Raw genomic sequence first — 22,485 nt, forward strand, 5'->3', positions numbered from 1 at the left:
TGCTTTTGGCCTTGGTGTTTATCACAGCAACAAAAAGCTAACCAGGGCACTATGATAGAAAGGACAAACTGAAACACACATTGTGTCTACCCAGTTTAAATCCAACTTTACCACAATGACAAAGTGGAAGTAGATTGAGAATTTTTTTTTGAAGAGAGGTATTTACTATATGAGTTGATTATGGCAAAAATTCTAAAAACATAGAGACAATCTTAAGTTCATAACTGCAAGACTTCAAAAGAAAAAAATCTAATGATATAAAATAATAGCACTCCAACTAGACTGGTAAAAAAAAATGACACAATCAGAAAGACACAGCAGTGTGTGTGTGTTTGTGTGTGTGTGTGTGTGTGTGTGTGTGTGTGTGTGTACAATGGCAGATTTAAAGCACAGGGGAACATGAAATCATTAGGAGTATAAGGAGCACACAACTGTGGTTGGAAGTTCTAATATCATTGCTTCATTTACTAGCAGGGGAGAATAACAAGCATTCAGAATTGTGTTTGTCCATCAGTGAACAAACGGGGCTTGATTAATTAGTAGATTCTTGCATTTTGCCTTTGCAGGATGCACATTGCTTTCATGAGCACATGGGAACTTTATCATAATGGAACTTTTATTGGGATGTAAACTCAATCTCAAAACTCTTTACACGAGTGGAAAGATAGGATGCTATTAGGCCACAGAGTGAATGAGAAAGAAATAACAAAAATAGTTCAAATGATCTGTGAGAACTTAACCTTTTGGTGTAAAGTACTCATTGAAAATGACAATTGTTGAGAGAAAATATTACACATATAGTCTAGGAAATGTTATTACTTGAAAGAGATGCAGGAATGAAACATTCAAGGAATGGATTTAAACAGGCATTTGTTTGTGTAAAGAAACGTTAGGAATTTGGTAAGTTAGAGACAGAAGTAGGGGTTAGAAAAGGCCGTGACACAAGCATAAGAGGAAAGGACAGAGAGCGTAGAGTGTGGAGCATGTGGAGGAAGTGCTGAGATGTGCTAGAAAAGTAAAAACAAAACAAAACAAAACAAAACAACAACAACAACAACAAAAACCCAAACAAACAAACAAACAAACAGACAAAAAAAGACCTCTTAAAAGAAAAGCAAGAAATCTATTGCATGGGTTCCTCCTTCAGCAAATTATCTCCAGAGTCAACCATAACCACATAGTTCATAGTTGGAAGATACCATCTGAGACATAATTCAGGGAGGCAGCATGGAAGTTGAGAGAAGCTGGAGGTGCTACCCCAGTCACCTGATTCTGTCTAGCCAGGGACCAGAAATGGGAAGGAAGAAGGTTTTAATACTTCCAGCCCAAGCTCCAGCCATTGTTCATCAGTCTAAGGAGAATCCCTGAATACAGGCCAGGAGTAGTGGTGCACACCTTTAATCCCAGCACTCGTGAGGCAGAGGCAGGTGGATCTCTGTGAGTTCAAGGCCACTGTGTTTGAAGAGGAGAAGAGAAGAGAAGAGAAGAGAAGAGAAGAGAAGAGAAGAGAAGAGAAGAGAAGAGAAGAGAAGAGAAGAGAGGAAGGGAGGGGAGGGGAGGGGAGAGGGGAGGGGAGAGAAGAGAAGAGAAGAGAAGAGAAGAGAAGAGAAGAGAAGAGAAGAGAAGAGAAGCAAAAAGGGTGTGTTTGTGTTTGGATTTGTGCTATTTGGAGTGCATTGAAAGAAGATGCAATTCTCTTTCTCAGGTTCACTGAATTTTGTTTTTACTGTCCAAATACTCTTCGATGTGACTCGCATGGAGCACAGCTGAACTACCATGATATGTCACATCCTTGAGCAAAACTGATTCTCCCTCTCTCTAAAGGTAAAAATTGCCAATCTCTCCTCAGCTAGGGATGGCAATTCATGCTCACTTCCCCTCTCCTTGCTGGGAATTTCTCTCATTTGAACTTGAGGAGGTCACAGACACTGTGAGTTCCCATGGAAAATTGCCCCATTGTGTCCAGAAAACACTTTTCTTATAGTCACACACAGTAGTTAACTTGAACAATCTTTCCAAACCCTTTTCCATTATGATCCCTGAACCATAAGAGGAGGGGTTTGATATAGATATCCCATTCATTGCTGAGCACCCTGTAGTTCTTATTCTCTGCATCATAATGTGGTCTGCATAGTATGATTCTGTGTGTTAATTGGCATCTATTGAAAGAAGACTATTCTTCAGTGAGGGTTAAGTGATGCAGTAATCTATGAGTATGTTGGTTTCAATAAAAATGGCCTTCATAAGCCCATAAATTTGTAGGACTATTGCTTTGAATGCTCGTGCACTAGGGATTGGCACTATTAGGGGGTGTGGCCTTGTTGGAGTAGGTGTGGCCTTGTTGGAAAAACTGTGTCACTGAGGGTGAGCTTTGCAGACTCAGAAGCCCAAGCTAGGCCCAGTGTCTTTCTCCACTGCTTCTGCATCAGCTTCTTCTCCAGCACCACATCTGTCTGGATGCTGCCATGCTCCCTGCTATGACAACAATGGACTAAGCCTCTGAAACTATAATCAAGCCCCAATTAAACACTCTCCTTTATAATAGTTGCCTATTCATATCCATAGAACACTGACCAAGACAATGGGTATAATGATAAGCCATTTGGGACTATTTTAAGTGTTGTATATCAAAATAATAGTAATAGGTTCTCCTCTACAGAGGATAGTAATGCCAGACTCTATCTTATTCTACCTCTCTTGGATTCCATTTTATGGAGAAAATTCTAAATCACACCAGAAAGTGGCCATGACACTGGAGCCACTATTGCTCCATTGGGCTAATCTTGCCAAGCCAGTCCTCATTGTGGTTCTCACAGTTCACAGATAGAACCTGAAAACCAGCCTGTATGAATGAAGCTTCCAGGTGAGTACCAACTTGATTTCTCCATGACCTGCCTAACGTATGGAGTATTTTCAGCACTAGGGTCTTTCAATCAACTTATGGACGGTAACCAAGAGCAATGGCAATAGCCAGTAATGTTAGTAGTTTATGGGACTCTACTGGGAAATAACTCAAGTAGGGACAATTCATTCTTGGTACTATAAATTTGATTTGCTACCATGATGTCTAGCAGTGGTGTTATCTCCAATTCCCTCAGTCTAAGGTATCTCCATTTAGATACTTTATTATATATATGTAAATATATGCATAAGTTTATGTATATATTTTAGGAAGTGTTTTTAATCACAAGTTTACATATAACATTTTCTTTTTTGGGGGATCTTTTTAATTTTTATTTTCACTCTTTAATCCTTTTTTTTTTAACAGTTCAGTGTTCATCCCCTTCCTGCTTTGCCCTCCCACCACTTCTTATCCCATACATCCCTCTACCCCTGTCTCCAAGCAGATGTCACCCCCATCCTCACCCCCAACAAACCTCCCCACACCCTGGGACCTCAAGTCCAGGGTTAGGTGCATCTTCTCTCACTGAGGCCAGACCAGGAAGTCCTCTGCTGTATATGCTTTTGGGCCTCATATCAACTAGTGTATGCTGCCTGGTTGGTGGCTCAGTGTCTGAGAGATCTCAGGCATCCAGGTCAGTTGAGATGGCTGGGGTCATCTTCCTCCACAGACTCTTCTAGCTTATCCCCAATTCAACCACAGGGGTCCCCAGCTTCCCTCCATTGATTGGGTGCTGGTATCTGCATCTGATTCATTCAGCTGCTTGTGAGCATCTCAGAGGGCAATCACACTAAGGTTCTGTCTGCAAGCATACCAGAGCCTCAGTACCAGTGACAGTCCCCAGGGCTTCCCCTTCAGCTGGAGCACAATTTGGGCCTGTCACTGGACCGCCTTTATCTCATGATCTTCTCCACTTTTGTCCCTGCAAAAGTTCCTTCAGACAGGAACAATTCTGCATCAGAGCTTTTGACTGTGGGATGGCAACCCCATCTCTGCACTTGATGTCCTGTCCCTCCACTTGGAGGGAGACTCTACAAGTTTCCCCTCCCCTGTAGAGCACTTCATCCAAGGTCCCTCTTTTTGAGTCCTGAGAGTCTTTGACCTCCCAAGTCTCTGGTACATTCTAGAGGATGCCCCCCCCCCTTCCCCCGCCACATCCTACCTCCCAAGGTTGCCTGTTTTCTTTCTTTCTGCTGGCCCTCAGGGCTTCAGTCCTGTTCCCCGGATACCTAATCATGTTCCTCTTTACCTTCCCTGTCCCCTATCCCACCCAGATTCATTTCTTCCTAAGGCCCACCCTGATTGCTTTCTCTTACCTCCCAAGTGAGATTGAGGCATCCTTACTTGGGTCCTATGCCTTGTTAGCCTTCTTGAATTCTGTGAATTGTATCCTAGGTATTTTGTACTGTTTTTTGGCTAATATCAACTTATTAGTGAGTACATACCATGCATGCCATTTTGGGTCTGAGTTATTGCCCTCAGGATGATATTTTCTAGTTCCATCCATTTGCCTGCAAAACACATGATGTCCTCATTCTTTTTTGTTTTTTTTTTTTTGTTTGTTTGTTTATTTTGTTTTATTTTGTTTTTTGAGTCAGGGTTTCTCTGTATAGCCCTGGCTGTCCTGGAACTCACTTTGTAGAGCAGGCTGGCCTCCAACTCAGAAATCTGCCTGCCTCTGCTTCCTGAGTGCTGGGATTAAAGGCAAGCTCCACCATGCCTGGCTGAGTAGTATTCCATTGTGTAAATGAACCACATTTTTTGCATCTCTTCTTCTGTTGTGGGACATCTGGGTTGTTTCTCCGTTCTGGTTATCACAAAAAAAGGCTGCTATGAACATAGCAGAACACATGCCCCTGTGCCGTGTTGGCACATCTTTTGGGTATGTGCCCAAGCATGGTATAGCTGGGTCTTCAGTAAATCTGTTTCCAATTCTCTGAGGAACCTCCATATTGATTTCCAGAGTGGTTGTACCATTTGTCAGTCCCACAAGCCACAGAGGAATGTTTCTCTTTCTCCACATCCTTGCCAACATTTGTTGCTTGAGTTTTTTATCTTAGCCAAGAGAGAACTTCTCCTGGTATTCCTCTTGGTACTTCCTGCTGACTTAGTCGAGGCTGAAGACTGGCTGTCTCTGCTAGTTCATGTCACCACTGTTGCTAACCTGACTCTACCGATCTGGACTGCTGCTGTATCCCTGAAGTGTTTGTGAGTGGATTGAGATTCCACTGCAAACCTGTGAACCAAACTGAAGATTTCCAGACAACACAGTCAGGAGTTGCTCCAAAGAACATTTCTAAACAGGTTCACTTCTCCCATATCTTTCTTCCACATTACCTCTGGCTATAAGGGAGGTTAAAGTGTTTAAGAAGCATCATTAAAAAAAGGTTTTGAAAAAAAAATTAACGTTATAAAGTTCCAATCCTTCCACAATCCTCCCCAAAATACGTGGTCAGGTCTGTCACAAACATTACTCTATTTCTGGTGCTGAGTGCTGTCTAAGTTACAGTTTCTATTGTCTAGGAGAATGCATGGCCAGCTGCAATTTGTGAAGGAAAGGGTTAGTTTGTCTTCCACCTTCAGTTCATCAAGGAGGAAAGTTAGGGCAGGAACCTAGAGGCAGGAACTGAAGCAGAAGCCATGGAGGAGTGCTGCTTACTGGTTTGCTCAGCCTGCTTATTTATTGTCCCCAGGACCACTAACTTAGGGCTGCCAGGCCCCACAGTGGGCTGGGCCCTCCTATATCAATCATCAATCAAGAAATATCAATCTTGGGCATGAATTTGGTAAAAGGTTCCAAAGTCCCCAGAGGACTCTCCATGCTGCAGGCGCCCTAACACAGCCAGGGTCACTGAGATCACTGGTGAGTGGAATGCAACATCTGTTCCAAAACAACCCAGACGGTCTTGTGTCAGCAGGAATAGGGACAAAGGAAATCTGCCCAATCAGAGGCTGGGGTTTGTTCTGGTCAGCACCAGCTCCACTCCATCTTGGAAGCAAACTCAGTGGGCTCTAGCACACCCAGGTTCTTGGGATCACTGAGACCAGTCTATGCAAGAGAGCATGTGGGCAGCAGAAGCAACAGAGCTTCTTGGACAGAGCTTCAGGGTCTCTTCAGGCCTTCATCCTCAGCCAGGAGGTGGAGCTGAGACCCGGACCCCTGGGTACCTTCCCTGCAAGAGGAGAGCTTGACTGCAGAGAGTGTTCTGACCACTGGGACTCAGGAGAGTGTTGGACTCCAAGGAGTACTGACAGAGGCTAACAGAATCATAGGAGGAACAAACTCCAGCCAGAGGCAGCTAGAACATCTAACATCAGAGGTTAACAGATGACTAAAGGCAAACATAAGAATCTTACTAACAGAAACTAAAACCACTAAGCATCATCAGAACCCAGTACACCCACCACAGTGAGGTCTAGATACACCAACACACCCAAAAAGTAACTCAGATTTAAAATTATATGTCATGATGCTGGTAAAGGATTGTAAGAAGGGCATTAATAACTCACTTAAAGAAATACTGGAGAACACTGCTAAACCTATAGAAGTCCTTAAAGAAATACAGGAGAACACGGCTAAACAGGTAGAAGACCTTAAAGAGGAAGCACAAAAATCCCTTAAAGAATTACAGGAAAACACAACCAAACAGGTGATGGAATTGAACAAAACCATCCAAGATCTAAAAATGGAAGTAGAAACAATGCAGAAATCCCAAAGGGAGACAACTCTGGAGATAGAAATCCTAGGAAAGAAATCAGGAACCATAGATGCGAGCATCAGCAACAGAATACAAGAGATGGAAGAGAGAATCTCAGGTGCAGAAGATTCCATAGAGAACATGGACACAACAATCAAAGAAAATGCAAAATGCAAAAAGATCCTAACTCAAAACATCTATGAATTCCAGGACACATTTTGAAGAACAAACCTAAGGATAATAGGTATAGATGAGAGTGAAGATTTTCAGCTTAAATGGCCAGTAAATATGTTCAACAAAATTATAGAAGAAAACTTCCCTAACCTAAAGAAAGAGATGCCCATGAACATACGAGAAGCCTATAGACCTCCTAATAGACTGGACCAGAAAAGAAATTCCTCCTGACACATAATAATCAGAACAACAAATGCACTAAATAAAGATAGAATATTAAAAGCAGTAAGGAAAAATGGTCAAGTAACATAAAGGCAAACCTATTAGAATTATACCAGACTTCTCCCCAGAGACTATGAAAGCCAGAAGATCATGGACAGATGTTATACAGATCCTTAGAGAACACAAATGCCAGCCCAGGGTACTATACCCAACAAAACTATCAATTACCATAGATGGAGAAACCAAGGTATTCCATGACAAAACCAAAATCATACAATATCTTTACACGAATCCAGCCCTTCAAAGGATAATAAAGGGAAAACTCCAACACAAGGAGGGAAATTATGCCCTAGAAAAAGCAAGAAAGTAATCCTTCAACAAACATAAAAGAAGATATCCGCAAGAACAGAATCCCAACTCTAACAACAAAAATAACAGGAAGCAAAATTTAATTTTCCTTAGAATCTCTTAATATCAGTGGACTCAATTCCCCCATAAAAAGTCATAGACTAACAGACTGGAGTATCTTGTCTTTCTGGTCATTGCTGTGGTTTGTAGGTGATACAGCTGGATAGGATTGCTGTGTCATTTCCCTCCATTGGTGGAGATTGCACAGCACCTTCCAGTACTGTGAGAGCTAGTCCTTAAGGAAGAGGTCTTCACATCCAGCCTAATTTCTCCAAGTCCTGTGTTGGAAATATTTGTCACTAGTCAGTAAGCTCCCATTTGCCGTTCTGTAATAGATCTCCATGTTCTGTATAAGAGTCTCTTCATCTATTTATTTGAGAGCTGGAGATTTATTTCAGGCCCCAGGACCTGTGCTGTTGAAGGGGAGAATCAGGTCCTGCAAGTGTCCCCTGCCAACTGCATGTGTGCCCACCCCAGAGAAAATTAATAGATGTAATAGATATTAAGTAAAAGTAATTTTTGCTTCCTGTTATTCCAAAAAGTGCAACAGAGTTTCAATAATGTGGTTTCAATAAGAATGACTCTATAGGCTCAGATATTTGAATGTTTGGTCTCTAATTGTGGAACTGTTTTGGGAAGAATTAGGAGGTGTGGCCTTGTTGGAGGAAGTGTGTCACTGGAGGTGGACTTTGAGGTTTCAAAAACCCACACCAGGCCTAGTCAGTCTGTCTGCCTATCCACATCCCCCCCTTATTCAGCCTCAATCCCTACCCTTCCCCACTGCCCCTACCTCACACTTGTAGATCAAATGTAAGCTCTCAGCTATTACCAGGCTCACACCATGATGGTCACAAACTCACCCTCTGAAAGTGTAAGCAAGCCCCAAGTTAAATGATTTGTTTTACAAGTTTCCTATGTCATGATGTCTTTTAACAGCAATAGCAAAGTAACTAAGGAACCGGCACTTGTATGCTGAGAGTAAACAGTAGCCGTCTAATTGGACTTAAAGCAAGCTCAGTGGGGGACGGGGAATGTCTCATATGATAAATCTAACCAACTACCCCTGACTGGTGAGTGTGAGGAGCGGGTGTGGCCGAGGCCCCAAGATGGTGCCTGGGACTGCTGCCAAGTCTTATGACTGGCACCTGACTTCCTCATATCCCTCAAAATAGGCATGTACCTTCAGCTGCATTGCGCAGATGCACCACGACATAAGATCGGATGATGTGACAAATGTAGTCCTGAGCTAATGAACTGTGCCTACATGGACTTGGGTGATGGGGAGTGGACGAGATGTATAAAAGGGGATGGCCAAGAGAGGTCGGGGCATTCTTTTTCCTGCACATTGTTAAAAGGACATTGGTTTCATCGCTTCTTTTCTGCTGGTCGGAGTCAGTAGTGACAGGTGGTAGAACCCGTACAGGGACGTAACAAGTCCAGAACTCTCAGCAGTCTGGGTAGCCGGCTGGAAAGCTCCCAGGTAAGTGGGACGATTCAAGTTCTCGGTTAGAGACTATTAGGTTCCTGGATTAGGGACTATTGAGGTTCTCGGAGTGAGACAATTAAAGTTACACACGCATATAGTGTAGTGATCCAAAAATTAAAAGAAAAGCAATTGGTTGTAGCCCCAGAAAAGGTTCAGAAAGGAAAAGTGGTGAATTATTTAGGAACAAAAAATTTTGATAGTCAAGTATCTCCCCAGAAAATTCAGATTTGGACAGATAATTTGAGGACATTGAATGATTTTCAAATGCTATTGGGGGATATACAGTGGGTACGTCCCTATTTGGGCCTAACCAACAAACAATTACAACCATTATATGATATTTTACTGTGAGATATAGAATTAAATTCTCCCCGGCAGCTTACTTATTCTGCCCACGTAGCATTAAGTTTGATCAAAAAGGGTATTCAAACAGCAGCATTAAAGAGAAGAGATCTGTTCAGTCCTATTATTTTGTGACCCAGCCTACTGGAGTCCTCTGAGAGAGATTAACCATTGCTCTCTTTACCTTGAATTTTTTGAATAAAGATAAAAATGATTTAACTGCTGCAGAATGGTTTGCCAATCCCGAGGCATCCTACAAAGGCACAGTCATGTGGAAGGATGTTCTAAGTGAACGATGGCATGGGCCTGATCCTGTGTTGGTCTGGGAGAGAGGGTCTGTTTGTGTGTTTCCACAGGATCGTCGCCAGCCTCTGTGGGTTACTGATCGATTGACGAGGGTAGTTCAAGATGGACGGAGGTGCCCTGATGAAGCTGCTTCTGGGGGTGATGCTGCTGCTTGCAGTGATGACTGAAGATCTATGATGGGCCCCCTTTTGTAGGGGTATTCGAGATTCACTGCTCCCATGGACCGGCTGCCAGTCCAGGAAAGCTGCGTGGGCCATGAAAAAATATTTTACCTTTCCCCCTTATATTAGTACCGGTCATAATCAAACGTTTTCAGGATTTAATTGGACGTATCAAAATCCAGCCCAGAGAGGGGCAAGCAATCCCTTTAATGTTTGGCTGTTGTGTGGAAAAATTGGGAGTTATACAGATCTTTCTCCTTTGAGTATGTTGATGGGTGGGGCATGGGGAAATGCTAGCTTTTATTGGAATGGATCTGTATTATTTGAGTCTTCTGTTATTCATTTGCTTATGGGAAGAATGTATTCTTAAAATCCATGCCTGTATACATTTGGCCTCCTTTTGTATTTTTAGTTTATAATGGTAGTTATTTTGATGATGTTGTAGAATGTAAGGAGGACAGTTGTTTTTATAGTAGGTGTTGGTTGGAATGCTTCTATGTTTTCTTCAGCTATTGTGACCAGAATGCCTAGATTTGTACCATGGCCTGTGCAGGCCCCTTTGGTTATGACATTGTGTGGACCCAAAAGAGATTTTGGGATAGTCCATACCAATTCCACTCAGGTGGAGGTATCCGTGGCTGAAGGATTGCAAATTGGATTGCCACCACTATGTCACACCTAAAGGAATGGGCCAGTATTGGTGGATTGGCACTGTGCTGTGTGCTCATCACTGTCCTGGCCTTTTGGTGCATCTGCCACATGCAATATCACCACCACAGGGCTCAAGCTTTTTTGATACAAGCCTTTGCAGCTGTGGAGATGGGACAATCTCCTCAAGTGTGGCTTGGCATGCTAGGGAAGTAGTCAGTGATGGGTAAGGCTCCCTGGACATGTTACCAACCTAAGACAGGGATCAGACCACTACTGTCTGTATCTGATGACGGGGAAGGAGCATTGTTGCAGAGGGCAACCTAAGACAAGCATTCTCTCTGCCAATTTAAAGATTAAGGGGGAGATGTGAGGAGCGGGTGTGGCCGCGGCCCCAAGATGGCGCCCGGGACTGCTGCCAAGTCTTTTTTTTTCATGTTTTTTTTATTGGGTGTTTATATCATTTACATTTCCAATGCTATCCCAAAAGTCCCCAACACGCTCTCCCACCCACCCACTCCCACTTCTTGGCCCTGGCATTCCCCTGTACTGAGGCATATAAACTTTGCACGACCAATGGGCCTCTCTTTCCATTGATGACCGACTAGGCCATTTTCTGATTCATATGCAGCTAGAGACACAAGCTCCAGGGGGGTACTGGTTAGTTCATATTGTTGTTCCACCTATAGGATTGCAGATCCCTTTAGCTCCTTGGATACTTTCTCTAGCTCCACCATTGGGGGCTCTGTGATCCATCTAATAGCCGACTGTGAGCATCCACTTCTGTGTTTGCTAGGCCCCGGCATAGTCTCACAAGAGACAGCTATATCTGGGTCCTTTCAGCAAAATTTTGCTAGTGTATGCAATGGTGTCAGCGTTTGGAAGCTGATTATGGGATGGATCCCTGGATATGGCAGTCTCTAGATGGTCCATCCTTTCGTCACAAATCCAAAATTTGTCTCTGTAACTCCTTCCATGGGTGTTTTGTTCCCAATTCTAAGAATGGGCAAAGTGTCCACACTTTGGTCTTTGTTCTTCTTGAGTTTCATGCGTTTAGCAAATTGTATATTATATCTTGGGTATCCTAAGTTTCTGGGCTAATATCCACTTATCAGTGAGTACATATTGTGTAAGTTCCTTTGTGATTGGGTTACTTCACTCAGGATGATGCCCTCCAGGTCCTTCCATTTGCCTAGGAATTTCATAAATTCATTCTTTTTAATAGCTGAGTAGTACTCCATTGTGTAAATGTACCACATTTTCTGTATCCATTCCTCTTTTGAGGGGCATCTGGGTTCTTTCCAGCTTCTGGCTATTATACACAAGGCTGCTATGAACATAGTGGAGCATGTGTCCTTCTTACCAGTTGGAACAACTTCTGGATATATGCCCAGGAGAGGTATTGCAGGATCCTCCGGTATTACTATATCCAATTTTCTGAGGAACCGCCAGACTGATTTCCAGAGTGGTTGTACAAGCTTGCAATCCCACCAACAATGGAGGAGTGTTCCTCTTTCTCTACATCCTCAACAGCATCTGCTGTCACCTGAATTTTTGATCTTAGCCATTCTGACTGGTGTGAGGTGGAATCTCAGGGTTGTTTTGATTTGCATTTCTCTGATGATTAAGGATAATGAACATTTTTTCAAGTGCTTCTCAGCCATTCGGTATTCCTCAGGTGAGAATTCTTTGTTCAGTTTGAGCCCCATTTTTTAATGGGGTTATTCGATTTTCTGGAGTCCACCTTCTTGAGTTCTTTATATATATTGGATATTAGTCCCCTATCTGATTTAGGATAGGTAAAGATCCTTTCCCAATCTGTTGGGTGGTCTTTTTGTCTTATTGACAGTGTCTTTTGCCTTGCAGAAGCTTTGCAACTTTATAAGGTCCCATTTGTCAATTCTCGATCTTACAGAACAAGCCATTGCTGTTCTATTCAGGAATTTTTTTCCCCTGTACCCATATCTTTGAGGCTTTTCCCTACTTTCTTCACTATAAGTTTCAGTGTCTCTGGTTTTATGTGGAGTTCCTTAATCCACTTAGATTTGACCTTAGTACAAGGAGATAGGAATGGATCAATTCTCATCCTTCTACATGATAACCTCCAGTTGTGCCAGCACCATTTGTTGAAAATGCTGTCTTTTTTCCACTGGATGGTTTTAGCTCCCTTGTCAAAGATCAAGTGACCATAGGTGTGTGGGTTCATCTCTGGGTCTTCAATTCTATTCCATTGGTCTACTTGTCTGTGGCTATACCAGTACCATGCAGTTTTTATCACAATTGCTCTGTAGTACAGCTTTAGGTCAGGCATGGTGATTCCATTAGAGGTTCTTTTATCCTTGAGAAGTTTTTGCTATCCTAGGTTTTTTTGTTATTCCAGATGAATCTGCCGATTGCCCTTTCTAAATCTTTGAAGAATTGAGTTGGAATATTGATTGGGATTGCATTGCATCTGTAGATTGCTTATGGCAAGATAGCCATTTTTAATATATTGATCCTGCCAATCCATGAGCATGGGAGTTCTTTCCATCTTCTGAGATCTTCTTTAATTTCTTTCTTCAGAGACTTGAAGTTCTTATCATACAGATCTTTCACTTCCTTAGTTAGAGTCACACCAAGGTATTTTATATTATTTGTGACTATTGAGAAGGGTGTTGTTTCCCTAATTTTTTCAAAACCTGTTTATCCTTTGTGTACAGAAAGGCCATTGACTTGTTTGAGTTAATTTTATATCCAGCTACTTCATTGAAGCTGTTTATCAGGCTTAGGAGTTCTCTGGTGGAATTTTTAGGTTCACTTATATATACTATCATATCATCTGCAAAAAGTGATATTTTAACTTCTTCCTTTCCACTTTGTATCCCCTTGATCTCGTTTTGTTGTCTAATTGCTCTGACTAGGACTTCAAGTACAATGTTGAATAGGTAGGGAGAGAGTGGGCAGCCTTGTCTAGTCCCTGATTTTAGTGGGATTGCGTCCAACTTCTCACCATTTACTTTGATGTTGGCTACTGGTTTGCTATAGATTGCTTTTAACATGTTTAGGTATGGGCCTTGAATTCCTGATCTTTCCAACACTTTTGTCATGAATGGGTGTTGGATTTTGTCAAATGCTTTCTCCACATCCAACGAGATGATCATGTGGTTTTTGTCTTTGAGTTTGTTTATATAGTGAATTACGTTGATGGATTTCCATATTTTGAACCATCCCTGCATCTCTGGAATGAAACCTCCTTGGTCACGATCGATGATTGTTTTGATGTGTTCTTGGATTCGGTTAGCAAGAACTTTATTGGAGATTTTTGCATCGATATTTATAAGGGAAATTGGTCTGAAGTTCTCTATCTTTGTTGGGTCTTTTTGTGGTTTAGGTATCAGAGTAATTGTGGCTTCATAGAATGAGTTGGGTAGAGTACGTTCTGTTTCTATTTTGTGGAATAGTTTGTGAAGAACTGGGATTAGATCTTCTTTGAAGGTCTGATAGAATTCTGCACTAAACTCATCTGGTCCTGGGCTTTTTTGGTTGGGAGACTATTAATGACTGCTTCTATTTCTTTAGGGGATATAGGACTGTTTAGATCATTAACCTGATCTTGGTTTAACATTGGTACCTGGTATCTGTCTAGAAATTTGTCCATTTCATCCAAGTTCTCCAGTTTTGTTGAGTATAGCCTTTTGTAGAAGGATTTGATGGTGTTTTGGATTGCTTCAGGATCTGTTGTTATGTCTCCCTTTTCATTTCTGATTTTGTTAATTCAGATGCTTTCCCTCTTCCCTCTAGTGAGTCTGGCTAAGGGTTTACCTATCTTGTTGATTTTCTCAAAGAACCAGCTCCTCGTTTGGTTGATTCTTTGAATAGTTCTTCTTGATTCCACTTGGTTGATTTTGCCCCTGAGTTTGATTATTTCCTGCCATCTACTCCTCTTGGGTGAATTTGCTTCCTTTTGTTCTAGAGCTTTTAGGTGTGTTGTCAAGCTACTAGTGTGTGTTCTCTCCAGTTTCTTCTTGGAGGCACTCAGAGCTATGAGTTTTCCTCTTAAAAATGCTTTCATTGTGTCCCATAAGTTTGGGTATGTTGTGGCTTCATTTTCATTAAACTCCAAAAAGTCCTTAATTTCTTTCTTCATTCCTTCCTTGACCAAGGTATCATTGAGAAGAGTGTTGTTCAGTTTCCACGTGAATGTTGGCTTTCTATTATTTATTTTGTTATTGAAGATCAGCCTTAGTCCATGGTGATCTGATAGGATGCATGGGACAATTTCAATATTTTTGTATATGTTGAGGCTTGTTTGTTTTTGTTTTTGTTTGTTTTTTTTTGGTTTTTCGAGACAGGGTTTCTCTGTGTAGCCCTGGCTGTCCTGGAACTCACTTTGTAGACCAGGCTGGCCTCGAACTCAGAAATCCACCTGCCTCTGCCTCCCAAGTGCTAGGATTATTTTGTGACCAATTCTGTGGTCAATTTTGGAGAAGGTACCATGAGGTGCTGAGAAGAAGGTATATCCTTTTGTTTTAGGATAAAATGTTCTGTAGATATCTGTTAGATCCATTTGTTTTATAACTTCTGTTAGTTTCACTGTGTCCCTGTTTAGTTTCTGTTTCCATGATCTGTCCTATGATGAAAGTGGTGTTGACGTCTCCCACTATTATTGTGTGAGGTGCAATGTGTGCTTTGAGCTTTACTAAAGTTTCTTTAATGAATGTGGCTGCCCTTGTATTTGGAGCATAGATATTCAGAATTGAGAGTTCCTCTTGGAAGATTTTACCTTTGATGAGTATGAAGTGCCCCTCATTGTCTTTTTTTTTTGATGACTTTGGGTTGGAAGTTGATTTTATTAGATATTAGAATGACTACTCCAGCTTTTTTCTTCAGACCATTTGCTTGGAAAATTGTTTTCCAGCTTTTCATTCTGAGGTAGTGTCTATCTTTTTCCCTGAGATGAGTTTTCTGTAAGCAGCAGAATGTTGGGTCCTGTTTGTGTAGCCAGTCTGTTAGTCTATGTCTTTTTATTGGGGAATTGAGTCTATCGATATTAAGAGATATTAAGGAAAAGTAATTGTTGCTTCCTATTATTTTTGTTGTTAAAGTTGGCATTCTGTTCTTGTGGCTGTCTTCTTTTAGGTTTGTTGAGGTATTACCTTCTTGCTTTTTCTAGGACGTGGTTTCCGTCCTTGTATTGGTTTTTTTTTTTTTTTTTCTGTTATTATCCTTTGAAGGGCTGGATTCGTGGAAAGATAATGTGTGAACTTGGTTCTGTCGTGGAATACTTTCGTTTCTCCATCTAAGGTAATTGAAAGTTTGGCCGGGTATAGTAGCCTGTGCTGGCATTTGTGTTCTCTTCGTGTCTGTATAACATCTGTCCAGGCTCTTCTGGCTTTCATAGTCTCTGGTGAAAAATCTGGTGTAATTCTGATAGGCTTGCCTTTATATCTTACTTGACCTTTTCCCCTTACTGCTTTTAATATTCTATCTTTATTTAGTGCATTTGTTGTTCTGATTTTTATGTGTCAGGAGGAATTTCTTTTCTGGTCCAGTCTATTTGGAGTTCTGTAGGCTTCATGTATGTTCATGGGCATCTCTTTCTTTAGGTTTGGGAAGTTTTCTTCTATAATTTTGTTGAAGATATTTGCTGGTCCTTTGAGTTGAAAATCTTCATTTTCATCTACTCCTATTATCTGTAGGTTTGGTCTTCTCATTGTGTCCTGGATTTCCTGGATGTTTTGAGTTAGGATCTTTTTGCATTTTGCATTTTCTTTGATTGTTGTGCCGATATTCTCTATGGAATCTTCTGCACCTGAGATTCTCTCTTCCATCTCTTGTATTCTGTTTCTGATGCTTGCATCTATGGTTCCAGATTTCTTTCCTATGGTTTATATCTCGAGCGTTGTCTCACTTTGGGTTTTCTTTATTGTGTCTACTTCCCTTTTTAGGTGTTGGATGGTTTTATTCAATTCCATCATCTGTTTGGTTGTGTTTTCCTGCAATTCTTTAAGGGATTTTTGTGCTTCCTCTTTAAGGTCTTCTACCTGTTTAGCCGTGTTCTCCTGTATTTCTTTAATTGAGCTATTAAAGTCCTTCTTGATGTCCTCTACCATCATCATGAGATATGCTTTTAAACCCGGGTCTATCTTTTCGGGTGTGTTGGGGTGCCCTGGACTGGGCGAAGTGGGAGTGCTAGGTTCTGATGATGGTGAGTGGTCTTGGTTTCGGTTAGTAAGATTCTTACATTTACCTTTCGCCATCTGGTAATGTCTGGAGTTAGTTGTTATAGTTGTCTCTGGTTAGAGATCGTTCCTCTGGTGATTCTGTTAGCCTCTATCAGCGACTTGGGAGACTAGCTCTCTCCTCTGAGTTTCAGTGGTCAGAGCACTCTCTGCAGGCAAGCTCTCCTCTTACAGGGAAGGTGCACAGATACCTGGTGTTTGGACCTCCCTCCTGGTCGAAGATGAAGGCTCAAACAGGACCTGTCCCAGAAGCTGTGTTGCTTTGGCCTGTCACAGAAGCTGTTAGCTTCTGTAGTCCACACTCTCACCTGTGCAGACTACTTTCGGCAGAGTCTAGGAACCAAGATGTCTCCCGCAGATGCTGAGCCAAAGCCCTCCAGGGCCAGGTGGATACCTAACCTCTGGCGGAGAAGGTGCCCGGATGTCTGGAGTCCGAAAAGGGGGCTGCCTCAGAGGCTCTGTGGCTCCCACCTGTCCCAGAAGATGTTAGCTTCTGTATTCTACACTCTCACCTCTGCAGACTACTTTTGTCGAAGTCCCTGATCTGCTGCCAAGTCTTATGACTGGCACCTGACTTCCTCATATCCCTCAAGTTAGCCACATACTTTGAGCTGCATTGCACAGATGCACCATGATGTAAGATTGGATGATGTGACGAATGTAGTCCTTACCCCATGAACTGTGCCTACGTGGACTGGGGTGATGGGGAGTGGACAAGAGGGTATAAAGGGGGATGGCCGAGAGAGGTCAGGGCATTCTTTTTCCAGCACATTGTTAAGTTCCTGAATAAACTGCCTTGAAAAGGGCATTGGTTTCGTCACTTATTTTCTGGTGGTCACAGACGGTAGCGACAGGTGAGGTCTATGACCCCAGAGAAGGACCTGCTCTAGTAAATCAGCATAATTTCTAACTGCATTGTAAATACTTATCTTCATACCCACAAATAAGTATATGTCTCCCTCCTTATCACAGAAGCTTCTTAAAGTGAAACAATGGAAAAAGTATATAAGATGCTTAGTTTTTTTTTGTCAACTTGACCCAAGTTAGGGTCATTTAGTAAGAGAACCTCTATTGAGAAAAATATTTTCATCAGATTGGCCTGTGGACAAGTCTGTGGAGCATATTCCTAATTGACGATTGATGCAGGAGGCCCTAGCTCACGATGGGCAGTGCCACCCCTGGGCAGATGGTCATGGATGCTATAATAAAGCAGGCTGAGAAAGCCAATGTAAGGTGGTACAAGCACTCTGGAAATCAGTTTGGCGGTTCCTCAGAAAATTGGACATAGTTCTATCAGAAGAAGCAGCAATACCACTACCAGGCATATACCCAGAAGATGCTCCAACATGTAATAAGGACACATGCTCCATTATGTCCATAGCAACCTTATTTATAATAACAAGAAGCTGGAAATAATCCAGATGTCCTTCATCAGGGGAATGGATACGGAAAATGTGGTACATTTCCACAACGGAGTACTACTCAGCTATTAAAAACAATGATTTTATGAAATTCTTGGGCAAATGGATGGATCTGGAGGATATCATCCTGAGTGAGGTAACCCAATCACAAAAGAACACACATGATATGCACTCACTGAAAAGTGGATATTAGCCCAGAAACTTAGAATACTGAAGATGCAATTTGCCAAACACATGAAACTCAAGAAGAAGGAAGACGAAAGTGTTGATACTTCGTTCCTTCTTAGAAGGGGGAACAAAATACCCATGGAAGGAGTTACAGAGACAAAGTTCAGAGCCAAGACTGAAGGAAGGACCATCTAGAGACTGCCCCATCTGGGGATCCATCCCATAAACAACCACCAAACCCAGACACTATTTCATATGCCAACAAGATTTTGCTGAAAGGACCCTGATATAGCTGTTTCCTGTGAAGCCCTGCCAGTGCCTGGCAAATACAGGAGTGGATGCTCACAATCATCTATTGGATGGAGCACAGGGTCTCCAATGAAGGAGCTAGAGAAAGTAACCAAGGAGCTAAAGGGGACTGCAGCCCTATAGGAGGAACAACAGTATGAACTAACCAGTACTACCAGAGCTTATGTCTCCAGCTGCATATGTATCAAAGGATGGCCTAGTCTGCCATCAATGGGAGGAGAGGCCCTTGGTCTTGAAAAGATTCTATACCCCAGGGGAATGACAGGGCCAGGATTTGGGAGTGGGTGGGTTGGGGAAGAGGGAGAGGGAGGGTAGACTGGGGATTTTCAGAGAGGAAACTAGGAAAAGGGATAGCAAATGAAATGTAAATGAAGGAAATATCTAATATAAAATAGGTTTTGAAAAAATTAAAGTTATAAAGTTCCAATTCTTCTACAATCCTCCCCAAAATGCATGGTCAGGTCTGTCATAAACAATAGTCTATTTCTGGTGCTGAGTCCTGTCTCAGTTACAGTTTCTATTGTCTAGGTAAATGCATGGCCAGCTGCAATTTGTGAAGGAAAGGGTTAGTTTGTCTTTCACCTTCAGTCCATCAACGAGGAATGTCATGGCAGGAACCTGGAGGCAGAAGCCATGGAGGAGTGCTGCTTACTGGGTTGTTCAGCCTGAATATTTACTGTCCCCAGGACCACTAGCCTAGGGTTATAGGGTTAGCCCTCCTATGTCAATCATCAATCAAGAAAATATCACACAGACTTTCCAACAGGCCAATCTGGTGGGAACATTTTCTCAGTTTAGCTTCCCTCTTGCAAAATGATTCCAGCTTGTGTTAAATTGACATAAAACAATGCAATATTTGTGTTATGTTAGGTCTACCTATGATGTAATTGTGTTACTTTGGAAGCTAAATATGACAATATTTTATTGAGTATTATGTTGTCAAAGGTGGACTTGTAGTGGTTAATTTTTTTTTGTCAACAGGATGAATCAGGAATCGACTAAGAAATGCACCTCTGGGTAACTCTGTGGGGATATTTTCTGGTTTAACTGTGAGAGCAGGATTTTTCCCAAGAGCCTATAGTATCTTCTGACTGGATCCCATATATAAAGAAGAATATAGGAAAAACAGTTCTTTTGTCAGACTTCCTCCACTTATTGCTGGTAGGTGCATCAACTCTGTTGTAAAAGAGAGTTGACATTAGAACTCAGCTTCATCAGCCTCCCAGTGTGGACTGAAGATCAACAGGCCTCCAGGAATCACTCAGCCTTTCAGCACCAGATTAGAACTTCAAAGCCAGCATGTCTGGTGAACTGAGAACTGGGTTCTCAGCCTCTACAGTGTGCACCAGAAATTCTTAGACCACTTATATACATACTATGTAAGCCAATCTAGTGAATTCTCTTTGTAACATGTGTTCATTCTATTACTTGTCTTTCTCTAGAGAAACTTGACTTATATAGTGGCTCAGAGTTCCAATTCTCTATGTAACTTTAAAAAAATAGATCAAGTTAGCTCTTCAGTTCTGGCTGTCGTGGTAGTCATTGTGAATTCCAGGCCAATCTCAAACTCATGGGAATCCTCCTGCCTTAGTCATATGAACGCATGGACTATAGGCATGTGTCATATTACCTACCTTCATTTGATCTTTCAGGCCTACATTAACAATATTATGCTATTTGGGAATTTATGAACCTTGAGAGATTATATGTATTCCAATTTTAAATATTTTCATGAAGACATTTGGGAACTCATATTTTTGTACACAATGAAAGGGCAACCATTATATTATCTAATCATTACTTGTTATCATTATTATCATTAGTCAAATGATATTCCATTCACAGTATTGTTAAATTACCAATCATAAGGGATCCTAGATTGACATCCAATAATGATACTTAGTGTCTCTTGGTGCTGCCCACTGGACCTGGTAAATCCTGATTAGTATCAAGAGACAGTCCACTAGGAAATATATGTTGGAACAAATTCATGTCCCTGTCATTTCTGCTCCTGGTGGTACAAGTCTTCTAGGTCTGAACATGCATGCTTTGGTGGTGGTGGTAAGAGGTGAAAATTCGGTGCCTTGGAAAGCATTTTAAAGAAACACTATCAATGTGAAAAATATCTAGTATGTCATATTGAGTGAAGAGTCTCCTACTTCTCTCCTGGCTGTACTATGTTTCTAGCAGTGGGGTTTCATGTTGATGCTGGCATATGCAAGGTATCAGGATGAAGTGTGGGGGACCTGGAGACTTACCAGAGCTTTTTAGGAATTCCAGATGAATTCACTTGCCAATTCTCAGAGAACAGGGAGGCAATGTATGTACTTGTTTTTCCATAGTTACCACACAAGATTTCCACTGAGATATGCCTGGTTAAATGCAGTTCTTAGGCTGTTAGTTGACTGGAGAAGAATAACTGGCAGATGTTGAATTCACCTCTGGACAAATTATGAACATTTAGAATGGAAGTGTTGACTTACTTACACCAGCTATTGGGACCAATGTGTTGATTTTTTTTTTAATCTTAGAATTAAGAAATCAGAGGGCAGAGTTCTGGCTGCTGTTAGCTACTTGTGGCACGGGTGTAGCCTCAGTGTGATCAGAGCATCTTGCTATTTGTTTGTTGTAAATGGCAGTAGTGTTTTTGTTCAATATGGTTTCACTACAAGTCAGATACCAAGAGTGAAAGCATTTGGTTGTTCTAAGTCAGATAGCTAGGTCTGAGACCAGAGATGGATGCTAGTTGACCAGAATGACAAAATCTCACTTACAAGGACTTTATGCATTTACAGGGAAAGAGTATTTAAGTACAGATATGCATGTGATAGCCAGAGGTTGATGTTGGGTACCCCTGCTCATCACTATTGCTTGAGCTACAATCTCTTCATGAATGTGGAGCTCCTGGTTTCAACTAGACTGGCTTCACTACTCCAGTGGGCTCCCGGGACCTGCCTGTCTCTGCCCCATTGAATGCTGTCGTTGCAGCTGCCCTTCACCATCCCTGGCGTTTGACATGGTGCTGGGATTCTGAATTTTCACTCTCTGTCTGGGGCTCCAGATGAGAGCAGCCAGACATGAGCCTTTAACCATCCCGCTAGAGTTCACTGTGAGTGTCTTCTAATCTAGTCCACTTCATAGGACTGCTGGTAGGACTACAGAAATACAGGGTGTTTTCTGCTAATAGTAGTATGGCCAAACATGGAAACAAATGCCAAGGAATGATGATCCCACAAATATATTTTGTGAGATGAATGACTTCTGATCTAAATCTTTTGAAGATATGTTATTTTATATATAGTGAGTATTTTGCATATATATGTGTATGCATACAACCAGTATGCCTGGTGCCCTCAGGGGTCAGAAGGAAGAGATGGATCCTCTCGAAGTGGAAATACAGATTATGTGTTGTCATGACTCCAGAACCTCTGCATGAATAACTAGTGTGCATAAATGCCGAGTCTTCGCTCTAGTGCCTATGACAGAAATCTTGGTTTGTCTGGCTTGTTTTGATTTCTTCCATTTTGTGTCAGAGGGAATTAAAACCATAGCACCAAACTGTTAGATAGGTGCATCAACCCTGAGCTACTCCCCCAGATTCAGGTTGATTTTTAAGTTGTAAGTTTTCCTTCGAAATATTTATCTGAGCCTGTGTAATGTGAATATGCTTTTACTAGAAATATGTATAACGACTAAAGAGATAAAAGGGTATAACCTTGATTGCATGAGACAGCAAACCACATGGAAAAATGACTAATATTGATGAGTGACTTTATCCCTAATGAAGGTGTGTGGCAATGCAGTGCTTCTACAGCTAGCAATTTAGGGTACAGGTAATATAAAGCAAGTGATTGTAATAATCAGTTATATTTCCTTAACAATGGGCAAAGAGACACCATGGATGCCCTGTTTACCAAGTCTGAATGTCTTCCCATGTCATTTACAGGTTTAAAAACACTCAGTTCTCCACCTTCAGTCATGGTTCTGCAAAGCCCTTCAGTGACAGACAGACTGAAGAG

Source organism: Mus musculus, chromosome 6, assembly GCF_000001635.26.
Source record: "Mus musculus strain C57BL/6J chromosome 6, GRCm38.p6 C57BL/6J".
Classification (NCBI taxonomy): Eukaryota; Metazoa; Chordata; class Mammalia; order Rodentia; family Muridae; genus Mus; species Mus musculus.